At 36.1% G+C, this 26,538-nt stretch overlaps 2 pseudogenes; both read right to left on the bottom strand.

Moving 5' to 3' along the window:
- Positions 1-21,585: 21,585 nt before the first annotated feature.
- On the bottom strand, positions 21,586-24,546 carry LOC145938714 (uncharacterized; annotated as a pseudogene).
- A 74-nt stretch (positions 24,547-24,620) lies between these two features.
- On the bottom strand, positions 24,621-25,603 carry LOC145938544 (uncharacterized; annotated as a pseudogene).
- Positions 25,604-26,538: the final 935 nt, after the last annotated feature.

The following is a 26,538-nucleotide window of genomic DNA, read 5'->3' as shown; positions in this document are numbered from 1 at the left end:
TGAAAATGTACAACCATTCGTTTACAAGTATCACAAATTAAATGTGTATAGATGTCAATAATAAACTGAAAAAGCAGTAAACAAAACGTTGACGGCACTTCAAATTGCTGATGTGCGTTTGTAAACAAAACAAAGCATTTGAAAGAAAAGCGGTGTTTTTTCAAATGAGAGACCCCTCTGATTGGAAGGAAACTTTGCTTCAAAAGATCATATTACGTTAAACTGTCAAAATCGCATATGTGAGTTTTGCATAGTTCAAACCTTATAAACAAAAATATCACTAAAAATAAAAAAAATTAATATAAAAAAATAGTCTCAATGATCATGATATTGATATACATATGTTATAAAGATCACTGTCCTGAGTAACAGATTCAACTGTTGCTCATTACTTACAAAAGAGGATGAACAAAAAAGGTTTTATATTGAATTTAAAGGTGGACCTCGCTTCGCGTCGAAAGTTGCAAACCCATGTGGAACCTCGCTTCGCGTGGAAAAGTGTATGTGTGGTCACAGTGGGTTCCGCCCCCCTGCGGAGGGCTCCTCTACCAAAAAACTAGACACATAGGTTCGGGTTGAAGCTCGCTTCGCGTGGAAAGTTGCAAACCCATGTGAACTTTGTTTTGTCTTGCAAAGTACATGCGTGAACACAGTGGGTTTGGCCCCCCCTTCGGGGGGCCTCCACTTCCGAAAGATATAACCTTGCAACCGCAGGTCCGGGTGGAGAGGATGGTAACAGCTGAAGCCAGCAAGGAGCCAGCCAAACAACCGCCAAGACCGTCTAGAGAGAAGAAGACGGCCGAAGGGGTCCCGACAGACCAGATCCGGGACCAGGGAAAGAGGTCAGCCGCTGCAGACTTCTTTTGAGGTAACTAAGTGACAGGAGATAAACAGTTACCGACAGCCGACGGTCGGTAACTAACCGACCCGAGGAAAAAGACTTTACACGTCGAGCCTGACCACTTACCGACGGACGATAAGTGACCGACTGTAAAGTGAACACAAAGGACTTACCGACTTACCGACCGAGCACAGTCGGTAAGTTTACCGACACTCGAACTTACCATCAATGGTACTTACCATTGCGGAGATAACCATATTATATTCTGTTGTATTTAATTATTAATTATTATTAATTGCGTTACTTTTAAGCGTTTATCGGACTGTAAACCGTTATATATAATAAGCGCAAACAATATAATATCTATTTAGAGTTTAAGACGCGTATGCGTGATTGTAGGACGCGCAGGCGCAAGGAGCTCCCGACGACGCAGAGTGGGGGCTCACGGCTATATAGGAAGGGCCGAGAGGGGAATCGAGGCTCTTGCTCTCGCGACCACCGACGCGGAAAGACGCATGAGTCAGTCGTGCAATATTAACAATAGAATATCTTATTTTATTTGTGCGGAATATTTTATTTTGTTTTGGATGTGAAGGGAGAGAGTTATTTTATATTAATTTTAAATAAATATTTTTATATTTATAATATAAAAGCAAGTGCTCGTTCATTTATCCATAAACGAAATCCTGTGCGTGGTGACGTCTTCGGTGAATCCTGGACAGGTCCTGACGCATAGACTGGAAGCTGTCACATCCTGATGGTTCCTGAAACAATAATTAATACGATTAATTATTAACAAAGTGTGTGACGCGAGTATTGCGTCATTGCATACAACGAACAAAGGTGACAGTTGGATGACGTCATCTTGTGCCTTTGTCTCTGACAAAGGAAGCTACGCAGTAATAGCGAGCAGTGAAGCAGTAAAGGTGCTCATCTGTAGAAGGGGTTCTCATTCTGGGGATCCAAAGGTTTTGTCTGTAGACAAGGTAAACCAAGCAGCAGTGGTGATCATCTGGTGAAGGGGTTCTCATCCTGGGGATCCAGAGGTCTTGTCTGTGGACCAGGTAGACTACGCAGCAGCGGTACTCATCTGTTGAAGGGGTTCTCATTCTGGGGATCCAGAGATCTTGTCCGTGGTGTAGAGAAACGGACTGGCGACCGTGTTAAAGGTAGGAAAACTACCTAAACAACATAACTCCCGAACTCTCAAGACCCATCGTCCGGTCACAACCTAACCTTGCAGCCGGAAGTAAGGCTGCACAGGAGGGAGCCAACCAGGGGAAACATCGGAAGGAACAGGACCCCGAGGAGGTAGCCGAGCCGATCGCCGACCCGAACGCTGAGTCAGCAACCGGACAAAGAACAGGTTAAGGACTCACCGAGGGATCCGAGATCAACGGAAGGACCTGTCCGGGTTAACCCCGAAATAGCCGAGGAGCCTACGGCCGAGGTGAAAGGTCAACAAGGCACAAGACAGTCGGTACTTACCCAAGACCCACCGTCGGTATAAGGTAAGTTACCGACCGAGAGGTAACTCGTTTGGAGCTTACCGACGAGGATACCGACCGCGGATAACACCGACCGCGGATAATACCGACCGCGGGAGCAAACAAGCCAACGTGTTTATATTTGTAATTATTTTTTCTATAAACTGAATCCAAAAACTAAGAAAATGTGTCATTTAAAATTTTGAAACTTTGCATATAGGTTAGCGCAAAACCAAAAAGTTTTTTATTATTCTGTATATCTTATTTATCAAATAATTTGTTACAATCGATTCTCAAGACCTATTTTTTGCAAATTTAAAGTATCCATTCTACTTAAATGAATCTATATTAACCTTTTTTTTTTTTTTTTGATGTCGGTGGGGAATCCAGCATAGGACACCCTCCACCTCGGGGGAGGCTTCGGGTAGTGCCGGACTCTTACCGACTAAACCCCACCGGTGGCAACCTAACGCTCATAGGGGGACCCCCGGGAACCGCTAACGCATAACTTCCAGGGGTCCTCCGAGCTCCGCGATGCGCACATCGCGCTACGTTGAAAAACTAACCGAAAATACAGGAGTGAAGTCGGCGCCACCTGCAATGCCGACCCACCCCGCCCACCGTGGTAAGTCACGTACAATGGTACGAAGAGACGCACCCGTCCCTTCCACCTGTAACGTTACCAATGTGGGTTACGTAATGAAAATTAATTCCCGCAATGAAATAAGGAGAGGCTCCCATCCATGACTCTAATTGTCATGGGCAGAGGCCAAGCTTTGAAGACTACCTTGAGAGGGGGGGGAGAGGAGGCTTTCCCGCCTCCTCGCCTCCTCCTCCTTGCCTCGCATTACATGGCTGGCAAAAACCGTGAAAGCATTCCACTTATCTTCCGAATCTAGTATCACACTCACAATGTTTACAAGCGTCAACGCATTCCTTATATTAAGTTCTCTCTTGAGAGACGCACGCTGAATGTCCCATTCCGGGCATACCTCCAACACATGTTCTACGGTGTCATCCTCTTCACCGTAATGCTGGCACCACGCCACCAACCGCTTCTGCATCCTCCGCAAATAGTGACCCAGGCATCCGTGTCCTGTTAATAACTGCGTAAGATGGAAATGCATACCTCCGTGCCTCCTGTTTAGCCACTCCCGAAGGTGAGGCAGAATCGCTGCTTTTGTCACTTGACCCCATCCAGGTTTATTTAAGAGGACATCCCACTGTCGTATCAGTAGGATGCCCTCCTCCTCTCGGACTTGTGCCACCGCTGCAACCGACCACTCACCGCTGCTCCGCAAATACTTCAACCGCGAATACGTTCGCGCTCTAAGCGACGCCTCCAAGAACCACGCTGGCATCCTTGCCAATAAACATGCCACGTCATAAGAAATGGTTCTGTAACCAGATATCACGCGTATTGCAATGGTCCTTTGCAGACATCGCAGAGGTCTTTGAATCCTAAACGGCGAACCAGCAAAAACATCCGCCCAAACCGGAGCGGCGTACAGAACCACTGATGAGAGAACTTGAGCGTAGAGTGATCTCTTTCTCTCACCCGGTCCCCTCAAATTGGGCATTATTCTACACAATGCACGAGTAACCTTGGCAGCTTTGACCTCAACGTATTTAAAATGCTCCCGGTAGGTCCAGTAGCTATCAACCATCACGCCCAAGTATTTCATAAAGCCTTTGGCTCTTATGTTACTTTTACCAATTGTAATTTCAGGCCCGACACTCGGCGATTTCTTTACGTTATGGAAAAGAACCACTTCTGTCTTTTCCTCCGCAATATTAAGCCCCAGAGACCTAATACCTCTACAAATCCTTGCTAGCTGAAGGTTAGCTTTAAGCACCGCATCATAGATACCACTCGATGCAGCTATTATAAGCGTGTCGTCTGCGTAGCATAACAAACGACACCCTTTCTCTACCTCGAGGTTTAAAACATAGTCATAAGTAATATTCCACAGCAGGGGGCCGAGGACAGATCACTGTGGAACCCCTGCTGTAACGCTCCGATCACAGGTGACGCCATCTTTATCTCTGTAAGAGACGCTTCTGTCATTCAAATAATCACTTACTATTCTAATTAAATAATAAGGAAAACCCTTTTCATGCAACGCCCTTATAATTATGCCCCACGGCAAAGAGTTGAACGCATTGCTAATATCAAGTGCAACCGCTATGGCATAGCCTTTACGCTCAGTCACGGTTGATGTTATCTTTCTCAGTTCTTTAAGCGCATCCACGGTCGAAAGGTATTGACGGAAACCAAATTGAACGCTTGAGAGATTAGATCTCGGATTACACTCCATCCAAGTTACATGTCTACCAGCAATAACACGCTCAAAGGTTTTATCTACTTCGTTAAGAAGGCAGATAGGCCTTGCCTTAGCTGGTTCGTCCGTTGTCCTCGCCCCTTTCGGTATTAATACAAGAGTCGATCTTTTCCAGGTCTTCGGAAATATCCCCTCCTTCAGACACCTCGTGTAACAATAAGCGAGCAGGCCGATCATCGATGACGGAACTTTCTTCCAAATGGTTGACTTTATGTTGTCCGGTCCGGGAGCAACATTCTTCGCCGTCCTCTTTTTAACAAACTCCATTACTTCGTGATATGATACATCTAGTTCCTCGTTCCAAGGTTCGTCCCGTTGCTGCAGTATGTAATTCCGTCTGTTGTCGGGGAATAACTTATCAAGAAGAGTATCCAGCTCTGCCACTGAAACTGTCTCTACAAAGGATGAATTATTTCTCCTTATTTTGTTGAGAACCAACTTATACGGCAGGCCCCAAGGATCACGATCGAGCGTCTCGAAAAGCTCCCTCCAGGCTTGGCGTTTGGACCTCCGAATTTCTAGTTTGAGGCTCCTCTTAGCCTCTCTATATGCTCCGACTGAATCAAAGATCTCCTCCGGATGTCCTTTTCTTTTTGCACGTGTGACCATGCGTCGAGCGCGTATCGCATACTTACGTAATCCATCTATGGTGTCACTCCACCAGTACATTGCTTTCCTCGGCCGCGAATCATAAACCCGAGGAGCTGATATATCGCACGCTGTTTTCATCACGCTGTCTATTATTTTTGCCACTTCGTCAGCAGTTTCCGGCGCATTATCCTCGGTCCTGCCATTCAAGGACCACTCTATTACCTCAATAAATAGCGGAATATCTAACTTTTTAAAGTTCCATCTCCATCGACCATTTCTGCCAACATTAGCGGTAGCATGACCACGCACACTCATACCTATATATCGGTGATCGGAGAGTGTCTCAACTTCTTGCAACACTCTCCAATCACGCACAAGGTTAATCGCACTAGGGGATGCCCAGGTGAGATCCACTATGGAGCTACCCTGTGGTCTAACACAGGTAGCCTGATTCCCGATATTTACCAGCCTCAATTCATTAGCCGAGGCCCAGTCACTAAGGATTTCTCCTCTTCTATCCGTAAATGAACACCCCCAAAATACCGATTTTTAATTAAAGTCGCCGCAAATCAAAATCCTCTCACCTGAGAGTCCCCTAATAATGCACTCGATTTCATCGAGTGCATCTTCAAATTCCAAGATACGCAAACTCGGCGAAATGTAACAAGATATTACATAGAAACTACCATATTCAACCGCTACCGTACTAGACGACCTGGCCTTAAATTTACACGGATGTCGCGCTGCGTCAGGCATATAAAGAACCGCCGCACTACCATTAGAACTAACAAACAAGCTAGGTGAACCTTGTATCTTCGGGGGAGGTTCCGCAATCACGCAGATCCCTATGTTCAGTTCCAACAGTTGTTGACGTAACAAATCATACGCTACCCAAGAGTGATTAATATTACACTGTAAAATATTAGTTCTTCACGACCATATGTGCTAGTAGAGTTGAGAGGCCTCCTTTCTCTTGCTCCTGTTGCATTTCCACGTTCAAAACCAGATGCAAATCCGTTGTTATTTAGGCATTGTGCTGAGCCCATCCTGTGGTTATGCGCTTTTTTTAAACCAGCACATACAACACAATGTGGTGGTGCGCTGCATGATCCAGCCTGGTGTCCACATCTAAAGCAGGACCCCGTCCGGTCCACTTGAGCCTTGCAGTTTTGTCGCACATGACCAAAGGACCAACATCTATAACATTGTATTGGTCTATTCCTCAGCAAATCAACCTTAACGCGTGTCCAGCCTAGGTTGACCTTACCAATTTCAGCTATTCTGACTGCCGACATTGCACCCATATGATACCCATGCCATCTTTCTTCGTCATGATATTGCTAAGTCGTAAGTCATTAGGCGAACAATTTCCAATCCTGGCTAATGAGCATCTTACCTCTTCTGATGAGGTGGATGGATCGATGCCCGACAGTCTTAAATCACCTTTGGCAACAGGTCTATCTACCCTGGCCACTTCCTTTAAAACCTCAGTAAGTTTTCCTTGAAGGCGACTGGCGAGTTCATTACCTTCCGGTCCAGGGACCTCTATTACTAATCCGCCATTGAAAGCTCGGCGGATCTTAGTATTCTCTATACCTATCTCCTGAAGCGAAACCTTTTCTCTCGCTTCCTTCAAAATATCCGCATATGAAACACCCTGATTATCAACGATCGTGACTACCGCCTTTTACTAATACTTTTACTTAAAGTTTTAGACCATTGACTCTGCCCAGTCAGTCCATCAGAAACAGCTGACCTCGTAGGAGCTCCTCTCGTTCCAGTCAACCTTTCATCTGCAGGAGCCCTAGAAAGAGGAGCGCGACCAGACGACCCCGGAGAGGAATAAGGTACGTATGATGTTGCCGCAGTTGCCGCTGCTGCTGATGTCGCTGCAACATTCGTCTTCATCGTAGCCCTCTTTTTCGCTGCTACTGCTCCTGTTCCCAGGACTGCTGTTGACGCCGTAGCCCTGTATCTCCTTCTGTTCGCTACCTTTTTCCAATCTTGTGGAGGAACAAGCTGTATATTTTCCACCACTTTTATACCCTTGTTCTCCCTAGGTACTGGCGATACAGACGGTAGGGAGTCTACCCTGCGCCTGTCAATCAAACCATCGTCCTCCATTCTCGCCAGCACACTCCTAACTTTGTCATCATTAGGATCATAATCTTCCTCCATACAATTATCCTCCCATGGGGTACCTCCCTGATCAGGATAATTATGATCTTCATTATCTTTATCCTTAGGAAAACTCTTTTTCGGTTTTTTAAGAGCTTCCTGGCTTCTACCCGGATTACTGCTACCAGCTTTAGACGTCCTCTCTGCTTCCAAGCATAGGCCTCCATTATCCTTAAAAGCTTGAAATTCTTTCCTAGTTTGATACACTATAATCCTAAGTTCGTCCACTTCTTTATTAAGGGTTACTTCACGCTGTTTGGAAAATGCCAGCTCCTGTTCAAGTTCATGGACTCTAAAACGTAGGAAGGTCACATCGCCTGACGCTGTTATTTTTTCCATCATTGCCTTCATTACGTTGTTTGCTTTTTCATTATGATCGTTCATCATACCTCTGAAAGGTCCCTTGATATTTTTACATCTGTCGCGATATTCTCTTAACTTCTTAAGATGTCCTAATCCTTTCTCAGCCAATTCTACTACATTCATTTCTATCAGTTGCTGTTTAGAAAATCTTGTCATCAACTGCTCCTCATTCAATGACAGAGGTATCTCTTGGTTGGAGGATTGTGGCTCAGATGTATCATCCCGGATAGTTAGTCGCTTTTTCTTCGTCTTCATTTTTTCCTTCTTAGAAGCGGACTTCTTGTTAGTTTCCTCTTCTTCACTTGAGAGTTTAATTGCGTCTCCCAAAATCCTAGTGCTTCTTCTAGTAGATCTAGTGGACATCCTACTAGCGCTAACGCAACTATCAAGATAAGTCTCTCGATCATCTGAATCATTGTTACTTATTATTTCCATTTCAGACTCATCGCTGTCCTCAGACGACTCTATGTATTTAGTTTTTCGATGACATCTAGTTTTAGTATGACGCAGTTCCTCCACACGTTCCACAGCATTTTCAGGTGATGCAGATGCTTTCCTTTTGAGTCTAGGTGCATCAACCTCCATATCTTGTTCATGAGAAACAACAACTTCTGGCTCAAACATTGATGGCGACAAATCCCGTGAGACATTCGTTACTGGAGATTCATTTAAAGGGTCAGGTGAATTACTATACCCCACCGCCTGTTCGTCGTCCACGCATTGATCATCAATGAAAACCGAAGCGATAGCAAATTCAGCCTGTGCGTTCGCCGGTGACGCGCAGACTTTCCCCTTACTTGATGACGACAGGACAACACCGGGTACCGTGTCACCGTGCCGGTCGCTGGGGGTTCCGAAGTCCCCCTGCGGCGATACGTTTATACTCTGTTCAGTTGTGCTTTCCATGTTCGTTTTAAGATTGGTTTGTTCAAGAGGTGTCCTTCCCCCTATGTCCAGTGACATGCCAGATTGCATAAGAGAGCAGCAGTCATCCGAGCCACAGGTCTGCTCTACCCGTCAAGTCATAAACTTCATGCAGAGCTGTTATGTTGGCATCCTCTTGCAGAGTAGCTCGAACAGAGTCGAGTGCTCGCTCCATTTCAACGTCCAATACAAACATGACTTCTTTTTTGTCAGTCAGCTGCCTTGAGACGTCAAGCAGAATTCTTTGTGATCGATTCAAATCCTCCTCAATATTGCTGGTATTCAAATCTGTAGATGAGTCATCAATAGTGATGATTTCAGAAGAAGCAGTAGTTCCCTTCATCTCCTCCCAAGTTTTTTTTTCGGGAGATGAGCTGTCACCGCGCAAGACACTCAGTTCCGCAGTCATGTCCCTAATTCGCACCTCACGCAGAGTAATCTTATGTAAAAGGACCTTACGAGCAAGGTCCATCTGCTGTCCATAGTCATACAGGATCTTCACATAACCTGTAAGTTCCCTGACGAGGTTACGTTTATTCAGGAGGTAACCTGCTAGGAATTGATTCTCTATGTAGTAGAGAATGTTACATGTTCTGCCAATAATTTCTTCTACTGAAATATTTTCCTCTTTAAGTTTATCCAACATTTCCTCAGTGTTCAAAATTCCTGTCATGGTGAAGCTAGTCTAATTTTAATTGCAATATTTAACGTCTGATTTTAACTATGCGACCGGAGTGGACCAAAAATGGACTCTAACAACTCTATTTTTCAATAGATCGAGGTCCAACACTAATCAAGTCCGAGCGCAAAGCAGTGCCAAAAAATTAGCCAATCAATAACCGCAAAACAATAATTCCAGCCTGACCATGAATAGCTACAGTGTCACTTATAGTTAAGGGACAGGAGCAACCCTTTAATGTCAAGCAGGATGTCAAGTATTGCTTGCTAAATAGCCCTCGTGTAAGAATTTAGTTTTAAGGCAAATATCTAAATTTATGCAACCCCAGCAAGAATAAATAGACAAGAACAGATAACACCAACCGGTATTCTGTATTTATCGACCAACTAGTATATATATCAATACCGGATATCACCAAAACTACGCAAAAGAGAAAGATTACCCGCGCAAAGTATACCAACAATGATGTCAGCCAAAAATTACTCCAAAAGTTATCGACGTTGGTCGTAAATGACTGATGGTATTACCGTCTCTAGAGTACCCCAACAAAAGTTACCGACACTGGCCGGTAAGTTACCGGCCGAAGTTTGTCCTAATAAAAGTTACCGACAGTAGTTTTCTATGTTACCGACTGATGGTAAATGCCGAATTTTGTCCTAATAAAAAAGTTGCCGACAGTAGTTTTTTATGTTACCGACTGATGGTAATGTTGAAGTTTGTCCTATTAAAAAGTACCGCCAGTAGTTTTCTTTTTACCGACGGGCGAAAGTTGTTCTACACCAATATTCAGTTACCGACTGATGTTAGAGCCTACTCAAAGATTATACAGTTGGTATATTATCAGTTCTGAGTTTTTTCCCAACGATAAACCCAGAAAATCGTTCAAACAGAGGTTACCGACGGAGATTACCCCCCAAATATAGCTGCGGTTTTGACAAAATAATAACAATAGCTACTGCAATAAGTTACTGCGCAATACAGATGATTATCCAATAAATCCAAATTGCTAAATTATAATATGCTATAGTCATGCACCAACCTGCATACCGTGTACAGCCTGTACACAGACCTGCGTGTAAGGCTGTGTTGATTAAGCTATTGGCACAAAAGTAATAATAAAATAAGAAAAAGAAAAATAATAAGAAAGATAATAATAAAGAAATTAAGGTTAAGTTAACTCGACCACTCAACACAGCCTCTTCTCCTTAAGATTCGGATGTCCGACCTAGGAAGGATAGGTGCATAAAAATAATAATAACAACACACATAATATCGTAACAACGCAACGCAGATACAGAATAATACGAGGAGAGTGCAATGTCCTCTCTTCTTAAGGCACTTTCACTTGACTAATTCACTTCATAGATATTACAATATAGTATAAGGCCAATAATAGGTGAAGTGTAATAAATACAACTTACAACTATTGATACTATCACTCTCTCTCTTATAATTCTAGTCCATATATAGGTTCCGTCAACTATTCGCTACGTCGATCCAATGCCACGTCACCAAAGGCAGACTGCGACTCGGTTCAACGCAATACACAGCTCAGAGCTTGGTCCTCTTTATCGCTGAACACCGTTACTCCACTTCGTCCCAGGCTAGACGACCTCAAGGAAACGCAAGACTATTAATTAGACAATATCAAGAACAATTCCGACAGTAGAAATAAAAGTTTCACCAATGACGCCGGTCAGCAATATATTACGCGTCTTGCCAGCGCACACATTCCTACGTTAATGATTTTACGTGGATCCCAGGTGGCGCATGTACAATCATCAGCGCCATCCTGCCTCCAGCGCCACCCCAACACCAGCGCCACCACGAGCAGTGCAGAATCCCACACAACCCGTGACTCGGAAATACTGATTACGCTATATCCCGAAACATGTATAATTACGCAGCCGATCGCATTAAATCTAATCTAGACACCGAGTGAACAACTGTTTCGCTCAGCAACCCCAGCGCCAAAGATTCCGAGGATCACCGTTTAACATAACGCGTGTCTTAAAATAATAATACAAGAATAGAGAATTGTAATATTAATATCGTAGAGTAAGTTAACAATTATGCTAGATATATTATAGTAACCGCAATAACAATTAAAGCTCTTAAGGTTTAGACTAAATCGTCTGGAGTCACTTCAAGAGTAACTTCGATATATATCGAACACAGAAAAGTTTACTGGCAGCATATATGGTTACTAACCACTCCAGAACAACAAAATCCACACTGCAGTTCATTTGTCGTTATCACCGGAGAGTACTAAGACCTCCCCCGGTTAACAACATTAGCAACAATATATATTAATTCGCTAAACATATAGGCACGTGTCTATCCTGCTCCCGACTCACACAGTGCAGAAGACAAGTGCAGAGAGCGCAGTACAACGCCACACGCCGCCAGCGCCAAAGTTTCACACGCCACCGCTGTACAAAAGTACAGACGTAGGCAAAAGTTTTATAGTTATAGGATTTTCAGCTTTAAGACACTAAACCAGGCAATAGGCCTTTCCGTATGATAAATGTTCAATCCAGTAGTAAACATACTACTATATAACTATTACACACAGTACAAATTTAGATTTAAAACCAAACTTATTTGAGATATAAATGTGTCTCAAATAGTTACTATAGAAATCAAAACAACTCAAATAGCATTTAGCTAATCATCCAGTACCCAATTGCCATTAGGCGACTTGTAATTAACGCACTCAATATAAGTTATCATATAATGCCTTTCGTCAGCATATATTAACTTTATCACAATAATTGTACTTAATATTTCGTTAGAGACACCCGTCATGTGACAAGTGTAACAAGACAGGCCAACGATACGTGGCGCCACTGTAGAAATTAGCGACGCGAGCGCCGCTGTTTCACAGCTCACCACAAAGTCACTTATAGGATGTCGCATAAATATCGACAAACCATAAATAATAATTAAATACTAAGAACATTCAAATAAGATTTATATGATCAATATTATCAGAATACTAATGTCAAGCAAAGTATTTAACATCTATTATGACACTTTTATGTCAAGTATCAATTTGAACTAATATTGCTAATTTTAGGTAGCACAAGTAGATGTAACTTCACTTGCAATATTTCACTTATGATTATTCTTAATAGATAAGTCTCAAAATATTAACCAAGTTTCAGCAATCAAAATATTAGAAATTCCGTAAGAATTCAATAAAATAAAATTAAATTCAATTCATTAGAGACACCCGAATACAGATACCACACAACCGTTCGCGGCGCTGCTGTAGAGTTAGCGACGTAAGCGCTACAGTTTTAAAAGCAGCCACGAAACCACATACCAGGTGTCTCACAAGTAAGACAGATAAGTTACAGCAAAGTTAACGTCTCTATAATGTCGCGAATAATTATGCTATTATTGTTATCTACGTAAATAGCTGTAGCATATATGATTCCCTAGACCCCTTATCATAATATTCTTACAGATGTTAAGTAACCTCCTCTTTACTTTACGCTTATTAAATCCAACAGACACCCCGGTATGCAACAGTCTGCAACCAAGTGGCGCTGTAGTATTTACACGACTTCAGAACCAAAGTTCAGCAATCTATCATTCAGCTACACTTCATAAAGTACTTTAATTTCTTTTAACATTAATTTAATGTCATAATAATAACTCCCGCTATATTAAACTGTCAATAATTCTTATTGTCAGATAAACCATCAGTATAGATAATAAAAGTACATGTAACCACTACACTAAGTGCACAGATAGAGCAAGTAAATGTACTAAATTGTTTCCGCACTCAGTAATTTTGATAGTCAATTCAATTCAATAGACTAAAAAGAAAATATAATATAACATTAACTTTGAAGTTAATGAAAACTTCAGATAATAATACTACTTGTATATCTGACAGTAATATTGACTGAATTATACTGTCACCCGATTTCAAGATGCTGCACTCCAGAATCAGATCACGTGGGTAGAGTCTAGTTCCTCTCCGTCATCCTTCGTCCAATAAGCGCGTTCCAGCAATACCGCCAGCTCAACCCAGAGTTGCCATCCCAGAGCTGAGCACGCGAGCACACTTTCAGCAGACGACAGCAGTCAAGATCTGCGCAGAAACCCACTCAAAGCAAAGAAACGCGTTCACTAGTCACGTGGTACAGTAATTTCGGAATTACCAACCCACTTTTGAACACGCGAGCGCAATCAACGTCACGACATGTGCGCACAAAAGTGCGCAACAGACACCACACAGAATTTATGTTAATGCTAATTAAAGTTTAATTAGCATACATACGACTCTGACACTTTGACACGATGTTTAACAAACCTTAATAATTAATGGAAAAATGATAAATCATTGATTATCACTCCCGAAAACAATGGTTCTCATAGATTAATAAAACTATATGAGTGCGACAAGGACAGAGACAGTTATACTAAAAGCTATCAAACAACTAAGTATAGAGTATTTAAACAATCCTTCGAGCACTAAAAACCATAGCCAATAATAGCTTAAATCGCAAAGAAGTTATAGAAAGTCTCAGAACACAAAATGTCACATATAAATTGACTCAACTACGTCAACGTATGCCACGTATGAAAGTCACTAGCATAGCCGAAGACCAGATTGCCAAAATCGTTAATTATAAGATAATTAACGCACCAAACCACACAAAAAGTATATCTAACGACAGATAATCACTTCATTAAGCCGTGTAACACCATTTAAGCAGTCAAAACCACAAAACTTCAGTTAATACCACTCCACGTATGCGGAGCTCATCGAGACACGTCCGCACGGCTCAGCGCACACGAGAGACTCATCTATATTAACCTGGCACCTTTACCATAAAAAATTGGATTTGGCTATAGTGCATAATTAAGTGCTAATTTTTTGTTAATTTATTGTTCTAAGAACAAATTTATTGCTTTTACACATTAATAAAAAAATGAATAATTAAATTATGCATTATAGCCGAACTCGATTTTTCAATGCTAGGTAAATATATGGATCTTAAATAATGATGTCAAAAAAAGACTAATACTAAATAACAAACAAACCTACAATATGTAAAGTGTTTACTAAATAAGTATTAAAAATTGAAGATGATCTATAAAAAGGTCCTATAAATATAAGTCCGAAATTGCTTTTCTTTCAAAATACAAGGTATTAATGAAAAAAATCTGAAAATTTAAAAAATCTAGAAATCGTTCACAGATATTTTTAATTACTGTTATTTTCCATATAATAGGGGGTATAAAGGATTCTTACTAGTTTATTAGCCCTTACTAGTTCTTTATACTCGAATTTGTATTTTTATATTAGAGTTTTTTTTATTTTATTATTTTAAAATAATTATTATTCCTAATATTTAATATTTATTCATAATATTTTCTCTATTGTGCGCAGGGCCTAAGTGACGCATTATATAGTAATATTATTGTGACCTTGTGAATAGCATTGTCAAGATTACATGAAGATCACCTTGAAATTTTTAAATAAACCTTCATCAGTATTTTGACGTAGAATGCAAAATATCTTGTATAACATTCAGTTTTCGGTAATCTTATCTTAATACTTCTATGCACAGAATAATGAGACCAATCAATTGATATAAAGAAAACAGTTGCTTTTAAAAAAGAACGCAGCTGCATGTTGCAAATTACAAAAATTTTTTCCGCGCATAAAACTATTAAAGGTAAGATTACCGAAAACTAAATATTTTGCAAGATATTTTACATTTTATAACAAAAAATTGTTAACTTCAAGCCTCATAACTCGAAAAATACTTAACAGAAAAACATTTTATTATAATATTGTGCGCAGGGCCTAAGTGACGCATTATATAGTAGTATTATTATGACCCCTTGTGAATAGCATTGTCAAGATTACATGAAGATCACCTTGAAATTTTTAAATGTAAACCTTCATTCTTTATTGCAAATTCGTGTAGCTTACCTCGAGAGCTTTCCAAAACATTATAATAAATATTTTTTCATTAAGTTTTTGAATTACGAGACTTGAAATTTACAGTATTTTGACGTAGAATGCAAAATATCTTGTGTAACATTCAGTTTTCGGTAATCTTATCTTAATACTTCTATGCACAGAATAATGAGACCAATCAATTGGTATAAAGAAAACACAGTTGCTTTTAAGAAAAAGAACGCAGCTGCATGTTGCAAATTACATAAATTTTTTAAAAACAATTATGTGTTTTTTTTACACAAATTGATTGGTCTCATTATTCCGCGCATAAAACTATTAAAGGTAAGATTACTGAAAACTAAATATTTTGCAAGATATTTTACATTTTATAACAAAAAATTGTTAACTTCAAGCCTCATAACTCGAAAAATACTTAACAGAAAAACATTTTATTATAATATTTTGGAAAGCTCTCGAGATAAGTTATAAGAAAATGCAATGAAAAATAGTAGGTTCTATTTAAGAAATTGAAAGTGATCTTCATGGGATCTTCAAATAACTATCCAAGATCAAACCGTTTTTCTCTACAATCGCTTCCTGCAAAGTTACGCGGGATGATAGATTAAAATTGGACATCCTGTGTGTGTGTGTGTATATATATATATATATATGTAAAATCTATTTATTATATATTTATAAAATTAATAAATCAATTAATTTTAAGACAATTAAAATAAAATTTTTTTTATGTATTAAATATATCTAAACATCTTTCTTATTTACATACCTGAATATATTTCTTTTTAAAATTTTCTGATCCTTTAGTATTTTCTAATTTTTCCCTTTTTCTTTCTCTGAACTTTTCTTTGATCTGTCCTTTCCTTTTAATTCTTTGCCTCCTTTCTTAAAGAATTTTTAAAGAAGAAGAAACAGTTATATAATAAATTAATTAAAGAGATATAATCTTAATAAATATTATATATAATATTATATATATATATATATATATATATATATATATATTGTGACGTGACGTTTTTTACGCCCGTCACAGGGCCGGAACGGCCCGGCCGAGGAAGGGTCGAGAGAGAGGGCGAATTTTGGTCGGCGAGCGACGAACTTTTCTTCGTCGACTCGCCTTTAGTTATTTAAGTCTCGTAGATTTACCGAGTGGAAGTGAGTGGTCGGAGAAGGCCCTAATGTATCGAAGGGAGCAGCCATCGTGGGATGGCGGAAATTTGCAGCAAGAATGGACGACCTGGGTGGAAGCGGTGCGTTCGGGGACGCCGGATAACGCAGTCAAGTAAGATCTTTATCGTAAAATAAATGAAATAGTAAGCAAGGGCCCGTTACTGCCGAATACGTTTTACAGCCTCGGATAGCGGAAGGAACTGAGCGGAGGAGCACATAAAAGGGCCGACATCTCAAGACAGGGATGACTACTCCAATGGGGCCGCCGGCATCGTCCCGAAGAAATCGGAACCGTCGGAGACTGATCACCTCTCGGCGAGTCCGTCAGCAAGTCGACAACCATTAGAGAAGGAGAGAAGCAGTTATTCGGGACGTACAGCGAGCAGCCATATAATCCGCACCAACATTCCGAAACGTATCGAGAGCGGTTTCGAAATTACCGGGGCAACGAGGCCCGCAAGGATCGACTAGTGTCGAAAAAGGATCAAGGATCGATTATCGGCGACGCGCGCAGCGCCACAGGCGCCGGCTACCGGCGTACCGTGAGCCCAGAGTCGTACACACCTCCATATAGTTAGACGAATTAGAGATTTCTTATTTTCTATTATACCAATCGCTTGGGAATCATTTGGGCAAATTTAGGAATAGATTCTCATAGTTTAGGAAATAGTAGTTTATTTATAATTATTTAAAATAAATTGAGCGTATAGTTAGCAGACATAAATTTAAAAAATATTTTTTTTTATTGTAATTGACGTGAAATTATTTGGGAAACACGTCTGTAATGTTCTTAGCCTTTGGGAAATAATTATTTTATCTGAAAATCAAGTTTAAAGTACATTTATTAGACATCAATTAGACAAATTTTATATTTATTATTTTTCTTTATTATTTCTTATTTTTTCTTATTGTAATCATTTGAGAATCATTTGGACAAATTTAGGAATATATTTTCATAGTTTTAAGACTAATAGTTTATTTATAATTACAGAAAATTAATTAAGAATGAATAGTTAGCAGATCTAAGATTCGTCATAACGGTATAAATAAACAAATTTAGCGACTATAAATAAAAATTGAATATATTGTGACGTTGCCGTCACGACGCGCGTCCCTCCAGCCGAAATCGCGGGGCAAGGGCCGAGCGGCCGCGCCACGCGAGAGAGAGAGAGCACGAGAGCCACCGATTTTCCCCGGAGAAACGGCTTGCGATATCGAGATCACATTTATTAATTCGCGTTTATTTTTATTTTTTTTGTCGTACACGGAGCGTTGTTGAGAGGAAAGAGCGAAATAATACCGACAACTTGGAAAGGACATAAAAACCATCCGAAACAACCTTATTTACAAAAATTGGCATTTAGCTGACTCAAGGGCACGGCCGTTACAGCGCGGATCACGTCAATCCTCAAAACAGGGCAAGGACGCACATCGCAAGGGCGAGAAAGTCACCCCAGATCCACGAGGGCGGATCTTATCGAGCTACCGTTCGGAGGGACCGAAAAGTAATCTGGGACACCCCTCCGGATATTACAAGGCCCGAGGACCGGCGAAGCCGCCAAGAACACGGCGTAATTAACGCGAAAACAATTATCGCGAATTCTCGATAAGGGCGCTGTTGCCCTAAGTACGGCCGTGCGTAAACCGCGCGGCGGCGATCAGTCGTGCGAAGCGATAATTGGGTGGGCATCCGCGCAACCCCTTTCGCGCAGGATTGAGTCCCGATTCCCGATATCGATTCGGGGCAGTAGATCCGACACTCTTGTGCTACCTGTCCTGCGCGTCGCGTGTTCGCTCCATTCAGTTGATATCGAGGCAACGATATCCCGAATCACCGGAGACGCAGAGGTGCCCAAGGAGAGAGATTACCGTATCGGTGAGGTCACCCGTGCCGCTATCTATATATATATATATATATTGCTTTTGTAATGTTCTGGAATGTTGCTGTAACATTCTCATGAAATATTACAATTGTATGTTTCTGTAATGTCTCTACAACGTTACATTGCAACTTGCAAGATTGTAACATTGCCGCAATGTAACTGCAATGTTCTGTGCTGTATGGGATATATAAATATGTGAAAGAAAATTATAGAATTTTAATTATTTAAAATATATTTTATTTAGTCTCTTGAAGAAAACATTTACATGTTCCTTTTTAATTCAATTATTATTCTCTGCATATTTTACAGTTAATAGGCGTGAATTGTAGCATCACCATTTGATCATTTTTATAATATAAATTAAAAATTAAAAACACATTTCGTATGATTTGTTTTGATCACCTATATATCTTACGGTACAAATAAAAATTTAATTGCGCATTATTGACTTTTTCAAATATTAATTATTTTAAAAACTATATTGTATACATATAATTTGTATTTTTTATGTTATAGATTATAGATCAACGCTTTGTACTATAGAGCTCTGCTGTTGCACATTGTATCGGTGAGTGTATTGCATGTATACATATACATATATAACATTGTCTGTATATGTATATTAATCATCAAAAATTAACTAGAGCGCAATTTCAGAAAAAAAAGTTAAGAAATTATGTTAATTTCATATAAAAAAATTTAAGAAATTGTATGTTAACTTTTTCATTAAAACAATAACTTACATAATTTTCTTTAAAAAACTAAAAAATATATGCCAAGCAAATAAAAGTATTAAAAATTCTTATTTTTTTTATATGTACATGGTACATTTACATATTCATGAACATGATAAAAATTGTTTTATTATTTTTGTGTTATATATTTAAATATACAAATATAGGGGCTGCGCACAGCTCTTAATAGTTTATGCGATCATGTAAAGTTCATTATAATGCATAAGTATTACATTAACAAACAAAAATGGTAATTATCAGATTATTTTCTAATCCATTTATTATATATTTAAAATTTAACTTATCTACTTACGTGATAAAATTTATATTTATGCCAAAAGCTTCAAGTTTTCTTAAATTACAATATTTTAAAATATATTTTTTTTAAATCTCAATTTTTTAAATGATATAAATTTTAAAAAATGATGTAGATATAGTTAATAAAGAAACAAAATAAAAAGGTAAGATTGACACATATTAACTGATATTGTTAGAGAAATTATAATATTCATATTTTAATTTGTATTTTAAATCGAGTTAATATCTATAATTTGAGTCTAAAAAATGCTAGTACATTATTTCGTGCAATATATATTTGTAATATATTGCAATATATATTTAAATAATATACTTATACAAAAAATAATATAATTAATATCTCCTTAATAACACATTAAGGGCCAATTTCACCAACGTCGGTTAACTTTAATCTTCGGTTAAACTATGAGGATGTATTTAGGATATACTGAGGATGTTTAAATGTTCGCTCATAAGATATCTGTGAGAGATCCAAAAATGGATATCCTTAGGATATAATTATATAACAAAATTCGATCCCAACAATGTCCACTGGATGTTTCTATAAATGCCTTTTTGCTATCCTAGGTTGATCGATATGCAGTAATTGAATATATAGGGTAATCCATCCTAACAGCGTTACATATCCTAAAGACGGTCAGAGGACATCCAGAGGGTATTTGGATGTTTTATGGATGTCCTCTAAACGTCTTTCGGATATGTGTGCTGTTAAGGATTTTAAATGGTTACCTAAAATATCTTGGATACATTATTCGACAAATATTTCTGACAAATGTTGTTTCATTTTAAGTGAATAGGCATTTAAAATGAGTCACCAGATATAAAAGAAAAATGATCAGCTAATGAAGCTTCTCTAAAAATAAAAGTCGTTGAAGTAACATGTTTACCTTATATTTTAAGAAATATATTTAATATATGTATATAATATAAATATGTATATAATATAAATATGTAACGTGTTAGTTTTTCTTAACTATCGATAAATGTTCAAATATCAATTTCTTAAGATAGATGTAAAATTATATTTACAACTTTCTTAAAAGCTTATATAATATTATTTACGTATAAAATTCTTATAAGAATGCATTCTCATCTTTATATTATAAATAGAAAAAGTTATAACTAAAATGATAATAAAAGTCTCGTTAAAATAATTAAACTTTATTTTAAAAAATGTACATATATATATATATTTTTTTGTACATATTATATGTATTATATATATATATTTTTTCAACATTTAATCGAGAGAGTGCGCCTGTCGTGGCAATATTAACGCGTTACAAACAAAACGCCAGGACGTGTGATGTAAAAGGAAAACATAGCAATCGGCAATATATAAAAAAGAGGCATTCTAATAGTGACTCCGAAAAATAATAAACGATTATCATATAATTATATAATTATCTTATATAATCTTATATTATTTTAATAAACGAGGATACTTTATTCGCGGCGCCCAAATTTGTCTAATGGATTCTTTATAACTGGACCACTTAGAACAAAAGTTTAAAAAGTGCTACATCGCCGCTTGGAGATATCAACTTTATTTTATTGCAACTTTGGAGAAACGAAATAATTCGCATAAATTTGTTTAAGTTTGTGCGTGTGTGTATATTTCGTTTTTCGAATGAAAAAAAATAGATTTATTTTAATATCTTCGAAACTATGAACGACTTTTATCACTTTTGTTTTAAATAATTTATTTATAAAAAATCCATAGTCAAATCTTGCTTCGGATAAATTGTAATGCTGCCTAATAAACAAATGATAAATAAAAACAAAACATATTTTGCAAAAAGTTAATCATTTTTAAATTAAAAAATTATATCTTATAAACCTTATTAAAATCTACTACTGTCTAATAAACAAGTGATAAATAAAAACAAAACAATGCAAAAAGTTAATCATTTTGAAATTAACAAACTATATCTTAAATCTTATCAAAATCTAATACTTATCAATCTAATAGTCTTAAAGATTTCCCTTGTCTTTCGGCTATATTGATGTAAAATTCGAAAAATATAAAATACATATGTAATTCTGTGTATTCATAGAATTGGATTGGAGGGTCAAAAGATAATAAAAATATAATAGAAATCATCACAATTGATCATTAATTAAATTATACGCCAGCAGCATTCATTTTTTGTGCTTTTTCAGATGCATGACGAAGCCATGATTTGATTGGTTCCGAAATTTCATATTCAGTAGCCTGTGGATATTTAACTTGAACTGCACCTAGAATACATATAAACATATAATATATATTAATAAGTAACAATGTAGGCTCCCTGCATTGATAAATTACAAATTCAAAAGGAGGCTATATGGAGCCACGCGTAGGGTGTAGGTACGCAAATATTAAAAACAAACTTGTTGGAATAACAAATTTATTGAATCTAAACGTTTCGGTCCTTTCTTTGGACCTTCTTCAGTAAATTTAATACAATAAATTATAATGGGGAATCTACATACTACCGCACGCAGCGCAAAAGCCGTGAGCCCCCCTATCGATATCCCATTAAATAGACAAAGTGAAATAATATGTCATGAGGTACTCAAAAGTGGACTCTAATGAAGAGTATAGTGAGGAATTTCCGAAAGGGGGCTCACTCTTACTCACACTCATCCATCGCACGTTCACACGACCGTACGCGGACGCGTCCGACGCACGAGTGAAGAAGTGCTCTAATGAATCTAATTTAAATATAATATATAATAAATATAATTATTATATTTATAACTAGATCTAATGTATATGTACATTTGATAAGTTATAATTTAAGTGTATACATATAAATATATTTTAATAAATAATATAAATATATACATATATAATATATATTATACATATACTCACTGATAATAACTGAGCAAAGTTTTAAATCTGAGAAAGTTTTGTTTTGTTTTTTTCCATACCAAAACTATACTCTTTTGCAACGGTTACTGCAAAAATTCTTTTCATTAAATTTAAAACAAGTTGTCTTAAATTTTTGCCACCAATTTTTGAAAGTTTATTTACCTAGAAAATAAAATATTTTAATAAACAAATATAAAATGTTAAATTAATTATAATTTTATTAACTGTAATAAAAATGCAAACAAAATGTTTTATTTTTTGATAATAGATAAACATCGAAAAATCAACGAATAAATTGGTATATTATTTATAATTTATAAATCTTGTAAAGATATAATTAATATAGGTATATATAACATATTATTTTATTTTACCAATTTAGTACGATAATTATTATCAATAAGAGGTTCTTCTAATTCTAATTGATTCAAACTGTTATCAGTTTCTATTGGAAATTGTAACATAACATCTACATCATCATCTTCATTGGGGATGCGTCTTGTATTGTCATTTTGCCATTGTTCGTGGAAATCTAATTGATTTTGTAAAATCAAATCTAATTTCTGCTTAAGCAGAGAAAGGCTTCTATATACGTGATGCTTAAATTCATCAAATCCTAAAAGAGAAAAATATTCAAAATACATACAGTTTAATAGAGAATATGATTTTATTTATATAGTTTTAAAAAACAAATCTTTCTATTTAATATACAAAAATGTGTATTAAAATATAGTAATTACTTTAAAATTTAAATAAACATAGGAAATTCTATACCTGTTGTGTCATGTTGAACATTATAAATACTTCAAGTACAAGAAACGTTTTGATTTGACACTCGCTGCGAATCTGAAATTGTAGAGCTCTATATAAATAATATATATAATAATAGTTTGGTCGATTATTTCAATATTGATCCTTTGATTAATTTACTAGCGATATTTAAAGAATTTATTGTTTATATAAATAATGTTATTAATTTTAAATAAACATAAGAAATTCTATACCTGTTGTGTCATGTTGAATATTGGAAATACTTCCACAAGAAACGTTTTGATTTGAAACTCGCTGGACATTTCGCGAATCTGAAATTGCAGTATAGAGCTCTATATAAATAATGCTATATTACATCTATTTTATGTAAAGAAACAAAAAATTTTAAAAACTATGTAAAAATATAATAGTAATTACTTTAAAATTTAAATAAACATAAGAAATTCTATACCTGTTGTGTCATGTTGAACATTAGAAATATTTCCACAAGAAACGTTTTGATTTGAAACTCGATGGACATTTTGCGAATCTGTAATTGTAGAGCTCTATATAAATAATGCTATAACATCTATTCTATTTAAAGAAACAAAAAATTTCAAAAACTATGTAAAAATATATTAAATAATTATTTAAAAAATTTGTCTTATTTTTAATAAAACAATAATTATAAATTAAAATTTCTTCTGTTTTAAAATATTTTATTATAATATATTTTTTTAAAAATATATCTATATATGTAATAAAATAAAATTAAGAAGTTTCATTATCTTGGACATACATTCAATAAATCGTTATAATACACAGCAGATATAAATATCTAATTGTTACCTTTTATTGTTTGATGAATATTTGAAGAAAAATTATAATTTTGTTCAAATCGTGCATGTTGCGTTTCATTTTTTTGTTCTGATGGACAGTTTTCTTTATCTTGCAACATGCGACGTGATTTATTAGAATCCTTCGAAATTTGTGGTACTTTTGGATAATTATCAATTTTTTTATTTGTAACAAGGTTATCAATTTCCTCTTCACTGCTTGAAGAAAGTACTTTTGTTGCATAAAGTCTTCTCCTTTTTTTTACAATTTCTGCGTTATCTTCATCTGAATTCAAATCTGATAATTTTTCAGCTAATTTTAGCTTATTTTTTGCATTAAGGAAATTATTTGAAAACAATAATATTTTTAAAATATTTTTTTCTTAAAGCTGTAAATAAAAATTTCAGCAACAAAATAAATTAAACTTGTACCTGTATTTCCAAATATTCTTTTAATGGATACAATTGTTGCATTAATATTATTGTATTCTTTCATTTTCTCAACTGCTTTATCATATTCCTTTTGATTTGTCAAATTTGGCCAATATGCTGCAGATTTTTTTTCACACGTAAACCAATTGTTAGGTATAATTTGAAGACCATCTTCAAATTCGACAATATAATATTTCTTACTCATAATGTGTGTGTGTGAGAGAGATATTGTTTATTTTTATTTTATTTTAAATATCTACAAATTAAATTTTTTATTAATTATTCAATATGCAATAACGGTAAAACAACGAATGCATCATTGTTTGAGTATTGCATAATAAACATTTTCTTGCTGATATCCGATATGGGCCATGAACATAATTCAGACAAATTGCTAACTTTATAAATTTCAAGTAATGATGACACACATGGAACATGAAATAAATCTTGTTTAATCATATATTTTCTACCGATGACAACTAAGCATTTTCTTGTGTTACAATATGCAATATTTTCAACTTTTATATAATACTTTCATCTTTCATAAGACAACAATTATTAGCATTATCATTCACTTTTATAACATAATTTGAAATATTAATAACTTCATACTGAGGATTTGTGCAATTTTGAATAATGGGACCATTAGAATGTTCCTTAAGTAACTGTATTTTAGGATTTTCTTTGTATGTCAAAACTTCATTGTTACATATAGCATCTTTCTCTACGTATCTTCTATGTAATTGTTGTAACGGTTTATCAGCTTTGCGAATTGCGCTCTTTACTTCTTGTAAAAAGTTCTCATATTTAAAAGCACTAAATAAATCTAAAGTGCCATGTATTCGAACATCGTCGCATAAATGAATCAGACCGTGAACATTATGAGAGACATTGTATTCTCCATACAAAATTTTAAAACTTTTGACATAATGATTCAATAATTCTTCAGCATAATTCAAATAATCCTTACATAAATTTTTGCTGCATAAAATTCTAATAGCTACGTGAAGAGTTAGAAAATGATCATATAAATCATTTTGAAGTATTCCTTGAAAAACAACAGGGCCTGTATATAATAAAATTTGTCGATATTCAGTTGCCTTCCATTGTTTTAAATAATCCAAAGATCTCGGTTTTCTACCAAATTCAACTGGTACGGTTTGTTTAATAGTTTCTAAATTGTTTGATATTGTTTGACATTTACGATGTTGCAAACGAATTTTTAAATCACCTGTTGTCCACATATACAAACATTTTCTCATAATTTCGAGACAAAGTAGATGCATATAATCAAGAGGAATATTTTCTATAAAATGTCTGCGGTATTTGTTTTAAATTGGTGTAGTCTAAGTGGAAATTTTCATCGGTTTCATTTAAAAAATCATTATTTGTTCTTTTTGCAGCATAAATATCTGCAAAACAAATACGTCCATTTCGATATTCACCTTCAATTATGCCCTTTGTGCAACTGAAGTAACCATTGTGACCTTTTACATTTAATATAAAAGATTTTGCAGGAGCATCGCATAAAATTTGTTTAATTTTGATATTATATAATTTCTCATACAGAAAAATTCCATTATTTATCAATTCTATCATTTCTTCGACAAAATCTTGTAAATACTCATTGCAATTTGCTGGTTTCTTAGATCCATAATATGCACCAATTATAAAAATTTCTTTATATGGCAAAACACATCCTAAGATTGGCCATAATGATGATGTTGAAGATCTTGATATAGGTAAACCGTCAATATTGATTCCTAGATTTATTGTATGTATATTATGAAATCTGTGATTATATTTTCTACAATATTTCTGCTCTAATACAACACGAACTCCAAAATGAGAATATAAACCAGGTAAAACAGTTTTGATTGTAATATTTTTTGGCGTTTGCAATAAAGTTCTAGGATCTACTGGTAAATCAGAAAAGCATTCATGCATACGAAGAATTTTCAAAAGTTGACTTAGTGTAACGTGATTAACGTTATTTGTTACAGCCCAGTCACGTAATAAGAATTTAAAGTTTCTTTCCTCTTTAACATTCTCAGTATTTGGATTGTCTAAATAAACTGTATTATTTTCTGTATTATTTGTTATTTCATGTAATTCATATTATATTCATATTGTCATTTTCGGTTTCACTGCATATAAATTCTATATGATTATCAGATTTATTTACATATTCATTTAC

Source organism: Prenolepis imparis, unplaced genomic scaffold (assembly GCF_030444845.1).
Source record: "Prenolepis imparis isolate NDT839.2.m4 unplaced genomic scaffold, iyPreImpa1.0 SCAF_7, whole genome shotgun sequence".
Classification (NCBI taxonomy): domain Eukaryota; kingdom Metazoa; phylum Arthropoda; class Insecta; order Hymenoptera; family Formicidae; genus Prenolepis; species Prenolepis imparis.
This window is presented reverse-complemented; position numbering and strand designations above follow the sequence as displayed.